We start from the raw sequence: 7,721 nt of genomic DNA on the forward strand, positions 1-7,721 counted from the left end.
CTGCCTTTTGCTGCGAGACAGAATCTTGCTGAATGGTCCAGGCTGGCCTTGAACTTAGGACACTGTGCCTCAGCCTCACGAGTAACCAGAATGACCCCGCCCCCCCCATAGACCTCACCCATGTTCTTGCATGTGCATGCTGCGCATCTCTCTTGACTGGGTCTCATGCTTTGTTTAGATTCTTTTTTTTTTTTTTTTTTTTGAGACACTGTCTTGTTGTGCAGCCATGTTGAACTCAGACTGTCAATCCTCCTGTCTCCGTCCCTCTAAGGCACCATCATATCCAGCACAGCATAGCAGTCTTGAAAATGTAATTCTACATCGGTTACCCCAAACTCCACCAGCTTTGGAATTTTCTGGTCCACATCAATCAAAGGTGAAGAAAGCTGCTCCTGTAAATTAGTGGGTGACACCAACCTCTGAAAGCCTGTGGATGCAGCCTGAATAATAATAATAGCACATCATCCATCTGCCTCTTCTTCCTCCCTGCTGCACATATACACAGAAGACCCTGAGAGCTGGACAGTCATTCTGTGTTCAGGAATCAAACAGAAACTCTCAGGAAGTTCTATGCTGGCTCCCAGTCTCTCTCTCTCTCTCTCTCTCTCTCTCTCTCTCTCTCTCTCTCTCTCTCTCTCTCTCTCTTCTTGTTTTCCAAGACAAGGTTTCTCCATGTAGCCCTGGAACTCAGAGATCTGCCTGCCTCTGCCTCCTGGGGTCAAAGGTGTAAGCCACCAACCACCTGGTTCCAGGTTTCTCTCTTATCATGAGCCTACCAAGACTACACAGGGATAACAGTTATCTACTTCACAGCAAAGAATCAAAATCAGTGAGTGATTCCTACACCAATTGAAAAGGAAACTAGACTCGATTCTAGATCACCCCATAATAATGTCCCCTGATCACTTTTATTTCAGTTTGCTTTCATGAATGGGAGACAAAGTGTTGGAAAGCAGCCAGGATGTTGGAACTGCGCAAGTGAGTGTCACTCGGGGGGGGGGGGCATGTGCTGCATGTGCTACCCACGGAGACGGCAGCCTGTGCCTTGTGGCAAAGGCTGGGAACCAAATCTTCCCTTCAGGTTGTTGAGAGATGGGCTTCTGGAAGATCCATTAGCACAATGCTTTGGAACCTGGCTTGGAAAATTTGACATGTCAGTTTCGTCTGCTGAGAAACTTACAAACATCCTCACAAGGACTCTCTCCAGCTTCTCTCCCTTCAATGCTAGCTGGCCATCTGAGATTTTAATGCAGAGCCAGGGTAGGATGGCTCAGGGTTCTGGGAGGGTGTCCAGGGAAGATGGGAAGCTTGGGATAGGAACCATCAGTCCTCAGGAAGCTCTTTTTTTTAAAATTACTTTAAGTTTATCTTATGTGAGTTGGTGTGGAAGTGTCATATCCCCTGGAATTTGAGTTACAGCTGCCATGTGCGTGCTAGGAATTGAACCCAGGTCCTCTGGATGAGCAGCCAGTGCTCCTAACCTCTGAGCCATCTCTCCAGCCCCCTTCAGGAAGCTCTTCATTTTGCTTATTGTGCATCCAAGGCAAGCACCGAGTAAGCTACACCCACAGATCCTTTCGTGTGTCCGTGTGTGTTTGCGCAGGTGTTGCTGTGTGTGCAGGTACGTGCGCCCTTCCTATTCTTCCCATGGCAGCTAATCCCCGAGACACTCTGCTCTCCAACCAGCATCGGTTGCAGGAGCCTTTCTAATAAGTGGGCGGTGTGGGAGACTGTGAGGCTTTTTGACTGGTGGGGCCGTGACCTTTCCCTGGGAATGTAAAGGAGAAGCACAGGCCACTTTGCAGGAACGGAATCTGCCCTAGGGACCAGAGAGCTGACTCTCTTCCGGATGGCTTAGAATGTGCACCGCGCAGCGGTCAAAACCCCACACCAAAGCTCCGTCTATCTTCCAGGGTGTCTCCCACTGCAGTATCTCAGAGTAAAACCTTAGGTCGGCCTCAGCGCTCCATACAGCAGGAGCTCTCTGGGGGAAATGCTCGAGGATCCCTTTACCCAGTTTCCAGCTGTGTGAGCTCCCTCCAGCTGTGCCGGGCTCCAGTTTGCACCTCGGAGCCAGGTAGCCCTGGAGTTCACTGTCTCTCCTTTTATTTGGGTCTCCAGCTGTCTGTCATGTGAGAGGCCTTATGAATGCCCGGGGCTCCCCAGGGGTTGGAGAGGGCAGAGCTGAGGGATGACCTAAGGTGGGAAAGAGAGGCAGATCTGTAAATAAACAAGGGCAGAGTTGGGCGACCCAGGGGCCTCTGCGGCTTCTGCTGAGGGGAGCTCCTGAGGCCCCTCTGAAGCAGCCAGGGGGAGGCGGTTATTGTTTTTGGATTTCGCTGAGATGAACTCCAGATGATTTTCCAAGGGCTGATTTCACAGCACATTTGCTGCGTCTGAGCAATCGCTCTGTGCAACAGTTGCGTTTCCATTCGGCATTTACCTCGTGTGCCCGGGAATCAGGACTGTCTGCCTCCTTGGGGTCGAACCCTTTTATTTTCTTTGGGGCTCGGCCAGAGCCTTTCTGTCAGCCCTGGTTTCATCTAGACCTTTCCATTTGTGTACAGGCAAGACGAGGCCAGGTTCACAGAGTGTTCCCGAGCTAGTGACTGCGGCCAGTCCTTGTTGAATGTAATCGGTACGGACAGCGGGGACACCAAACTCTTCAATACATTTCAGAGAGACAGATAATTCAGCTACGTACAAGGGAACAGAACAAAAGCCACAGTGATCCCTAATTTGAGACACACTGGTTGTTTCTGTCTGTTATGGCAAGGGAGGACCCCCGAGATGTGGGAGGAGTCGGGAGTTGTGGGGAAGGGAAATGGGGTGCTACGTGAGCGCAGTTGAGCTGTTTTGGAGACAAGAGTATTTATGACAAAGGATCAGTAGAGCTTGCCTTGAGAAGTCTTATCATTGTCAAAGGAGTAATGCAGCTCTCCTGGCGGTGTTCATTGTATACAGTTCCTGCTGTGGATACGGCTTGTGGTGGTTGGAATAAGAATGGCCCCCGTGGGCTCCTATGTCTGAATGCTTAGTCATCTGGAAGTGTGGCCTTGTTGGAAGACGCGTGTCCCTAGTGATGGGCTTTGAGGTTTCACAAAGTCCATTCCAAGCCCAGGGTCTCTCTTCGTGCTGCCTGCCAATCCGGATATGGAACTCACTGCCAGTTTCTCCTCCAGCACCATGTCTGCCTGCAAGCCGCCATGCTTCCCACCATGACGATAATGGACTAAACTGCCCGGGTGTTGGTGGCGCATGCCTTTAATCCCAGCACTGGGGAGGCAGAGGCAGGCTGAGTTCTGAGTTTGAAGCCAGTCTGGTCTACAGAGTGAGTTGCAGGACAGCCAGGCCGACACAGAGAAACCGTCTTGAAAAAATAAAAAAAAAAAAAAAAACAAAAGGAAAAAGAAAACGGACTAAACCCTTTAAACTGCAATTAGACGCTTTCTTTAATAAGAACTGCCTTGGTCAAGGTGTCTCTTCACAGCCATGACACCTCCATAGAACAAACCCAACTGGATGTTCGCCTTGAGGGCTATTTTCTGACTTGGGGAAAGAAGCTTGAGCCTGGCTCTCGTGCAAGTCCCATTTAAACTCCTGCCTCATCACCACCACCAACAGCAACAGCAGCCTGTCTTCAGGAAAACGGACTCAGCATCCCACAGTCACCACTGTTCTCAAGTGCTCCAGCCCCAGGAAGTGTGGGCTTCCCCAGGGGAGCCCAACGTTGCTCAGGCGGCATGTGCCCCGCCCCCACCTCCAGCCAGACTTCTGCTTCTGACCTTCTCTACCGGCCTTGTCCTCACTCTCACTCACCTGTCTATGCACACAGGGCTGAGTGGCCTCTGGCTCCCTGGTGACCCCTCATTCCTTGGCACAGGGGCAGGGTTGTGGAGGGTGAGTGTCATTTCCTAGCTGACTGAGCACACTACTTTGTGGGGTTGCTCCTGGCAGCCTCATTCCCACCATTTCCTCCAGACCCCCCTCCCCCATCTACCTACACCACCTCCTTTCCCTTCTCCAGTGATACTGGATGTTGTTACCCAAGCTGCCCATCCTCCCTTGAGAAAGATGAATCTAGACTCTGGAACCAGGCCTGGTTCTGCGCAACTCATCTGTGCATCCTCAAACATGCTTTTCATTTCCCTGGGCTTTGGCATCCCAGCTGTGAAAATATAGAGGCCTAGCGCTTTGACTCTTAAATTGTATATGAAAAAGAAAACAACAAACAAACAAAACAGATGTTTTGATCAGTCCTGGCATTTCAGCAAAGAAGGCAAGAAGGAGTCCTTCTCCAGTAGGCTTGTTGGTTTTGCAGTTAATAAAGACTGAAGGACCTTCACCAAAACTTTTTTTAGTGGTGCAGGTTTTTTGTTTGTTTGTTTGTTTGTTTTTTTAAAGCACATATGCTGTGGAATAATGCTTTTGTACACTGGTTTAATAAAACGCTGATTGGCCAGTAGCCAGGCAAGAAGTATAGGCAGGATAAACAGGCAAGGAGAATTCTGGGAAGAGGAAGGCTGAGTCAGGAGACAACAGCCTGACATCCAGGGAGCAGCATGTAATGGCACACAGGTAAAGCCATAGGAAACATGGCGACATATAGATTAGCAGAAATGGGCTGAGTTTAAGTGTAAGAGCTAGTCAATACTAAGCCTGAACTCGTGGCCAAGCAGTTATAGTTAATATAAGCTTCTGCGTGTTTACTTGGGTCTGAGCGGCTGCAGGACTTCGAGGACACGGGAGCAGGGTGGGCACAGGAAAACTTTCAGCTACACACATACAAACTGGATTATGGGAAGAAAAGAGAAGTCTGCCAGGCAATTGGGGATGGAGCACTTATGCGGTCCTGTTGGATGGAACTGGATCCTTGCACCCTGAGAATCAGTTTTAACTGTCCAAAGGCTGAAGTAGCTGATTCCTTAGGGTGGTGCCCTCGGCTTTGGTAGGAGGTTCTCTGAGGAAAAACTGCTCTTTCCTGCTGCCATCCTTCATCTTAGCTTTCTTCTCTACCCAGGTCTCCCTGGTGATGTGGCTTGGTCTTCCTTCAACCTCCCTTACTCTGTAGGCTTCTTTTTTCTGACTCTGTGCTCAAATCTCACCGGACACCCCTAGGGAGAAGACATAGGCATCTGAGGACAAGGCTGACTGACTCACATCTCTGTCTTCCCGGTCCAGGACTCTGGATCCTGGGCGGGATCGAGGTTTTTGGGGGTGGGAGAGAGCACCTAAGGGCTGGAAAAAAGATTGTTGATTAAAATAGAGTTTTCTGCAGCTGTGAGCTCTGCTACACTTCAGTGTCCCTTCCAAGCTAGAAGAATCCAGTTCAAAATAGAATCCTAGGCTGTTGTCTCCCAGGAAGAAATAACTGCTTTAATTCTAGTTTGACACATAATTATTATACATTATATGGAGTGATAATTCAATACATATATACAATGAATAATGACTAAATCATTATAATAAGTATATCTATCATGCCAAATATTTCTCATTTTTTGTGGTACGAATATCCAAAATCATCTCTTTTAGTTATTTTGAAAATATAATAAATTAATGTTAATTATAGCATTAATAATATTCAACACTGTGCCACTGAACACTGGACTTGTTCTTCCTGTTTGCCTACAATTGTGTGCTCATTAAACAAAAGAGTGAACCCGCTGTGGAGTTATGGTCCAAAGCCAGTGGAGGAGCTGAGAAGGGGTTATGAAATATAAACTGTTAATCTCTTGCATGTAAACAATGTCCACTCTTTAAAAAATGTTTTCAATTAACATACAAAGAAATGAGTTTCATGATGGCGTTTCTATAATACTTCATCTTTAGTTTCGTTGCTCAGCCTCTCTCTCTTTCCCCTCGAACCCGTTTCAATTTCGTGGTTCTGGTGTTCTACAACCCTCTTCCCTCACTTAAAAACCTCTCTCTCTCCCACAGTCCCTCTCTAGTGTCCCAGCCTAAACCCACACTCACGTGTGTGCACATGTATAAAAACCTAGACTCTGGGGGATGACAGAGAACATGTGCTGTTTGTCTTGCTGAGCCCGGATTATGGAGCAGTGTTTGATTTCATAACGTCTCATTACTGGACACTACCAAAGGTAAAAGAGGAGAAACCTAAGAACCAATTACGATCAAAATGTTGAAAAAAAAACCAACATTGTTTTATATTATGAAATATAATACAAGTGTATTAAATAACTATAGAATACATGCATGGACAGGAGATTATTATTCATAGAAAACTATTACACTATAAAACTATGTGTATATGTTTATAATTTTTAATATGTTTTTCATAGAAACAGAAGTGTATCACTTTACCCCCTCCCTTTCCTTCCCACAACCCATCAGTCTCTGCGTCCATTAGTTACGAAGAGCGGCTTCTCTTTTGGTGAGGGGGGGTAGTTACACTTATCTGTGGGTATGAGGATAAGATTTAGAATGTAGTAAAGAATCATCCTGGCATAGCAAAGTGGGGGGAGTGGATTCTTTTCTGAGGTCCATGACCTCACTAGCTCTGGGAAGGTGACTAGGGTTCAAGTAACAGACGTGATTTCACTACTGTGGAGCAGGCCTGAGGTCCAATTAGACAGCTGCAGGCCACCACCAACTCACCTTTAAAGACACCCTGCCACACTGGTCCCCATGGTGGTTTACGAGTGTGGCAGCTGGGTGGGACTGTTTAACTGCTTCCCTTCCTTGGGTATATTCATAGTGTATTCTGGTACCATGAAAGATAGACCATAGGAAACAGGCTTTCAGGCCAGATCCAGTTCAGGTCACCCTCTTGTATCTTAAGTGTATGGTGTCTTCCTTCTGAGTGTGACTAAGCTTCCCTGTTTCTGTTTTAAGAGTCATGCCAGATTATATTGAAAAGGCTAAGGGCCTTTTCAATAGGGACCCACACTCGACCCCTGAGAAGCAACCAAGGGTTACATTGATGATCTCTATGGTTCTGGGAGTCACTTGGGCTACCCTGACCAACCATTAGAAAGGAGGTTTCTTGTGCCTGGCACTCTTAGTCTGTTTCTTGTGGGGAGCATTGTCAGCCCAAGTGGCTTAACTTCATGATGTGTGAGTGTGTGCATCTGTATATACACATATTTGTATGTATATATGTATGTGTGTGTGTATATACATATACACACATTTACATGTATTGTGTATAATTAATTTTAGCTAACTATAAAAATGTGATTCCTTGAGGCTCTATCAAACAGTCTTGGTGTGATTTGACTCTCTACCCTCTGCTGTCCGTACTGACCTCCCTGCAGTCAAAAAGAGTTTGAGGGAACCATCCAGAAAAGAAACCTGCGAATAATCTCTCTCAACTCTTTCTGTTTCCTAAAAATGGCTTAATGATTGGTGCCCAGGAAAGAAAGCCTTTTCAGGTCCCCGGCAGTGGAAGCAAAGCTCCAAGTGTGAGATTATAAACACAGATCGCCACCTCACAGCTTCGGTGACACCTCATGTTGCAAGTGGACACGTTGCTGTTCCTGGGCCTGATGCTATGATCAGCAGGGAGATCTGGGCTGTGGACCACATTGGAATGTGTCTTTGAGCTCCTGGGTGCATCATGTGACCGCTGTGTGTTGGTGAGTGGGCAGGGCCCCAGGGACCCAGAGTTGACCCCAGTTATATGAAGAGTCAGTGTCCGTGGTGAGAGTTGGGCATCAACCCAGAAGCCAGAGCAGACTCGACACACCACATGGAAT

General features: G+C 47.3%; 1 long non-coding RNA gene across 1 annotated transcript; it reads left to right on the forward strand.

Annotated features, from left to right (window-relative positions):
• Positions 1 to 649: 649 nt before the first annotated feature.
• On the forward strand, positions 650 to 3,245 carry LOC119088990. Its single transcript, XR_005092752.1, has 3 exons — positions 650 to 829; positions 918 to 978; positions 1,082 to 3,245. It is a non-coding gene; the product is annotated as an uncharacterized LOC119088990 (long non-coding RNA).
• The last annotated feature ends 4,476 nt before the right edge of the window (positions 3,246 to 7,721 follow it).

This window comes from Peromyscus leucopus, chromosome 14 (assembly GCF_004664715.2).
Source record: "Peromyscus leucopus breed LL Stock chromosome 14, UCI_PerLeu_2.1, whole genome shotgun sequence".
In the NCBI taxonomy this organism is placed as follows: Eukaryota; Metazoa; Chordata; class Mammalia; order Rodentia; family Cricetidae; genus Peromyscus; species Peromyscus leucopus.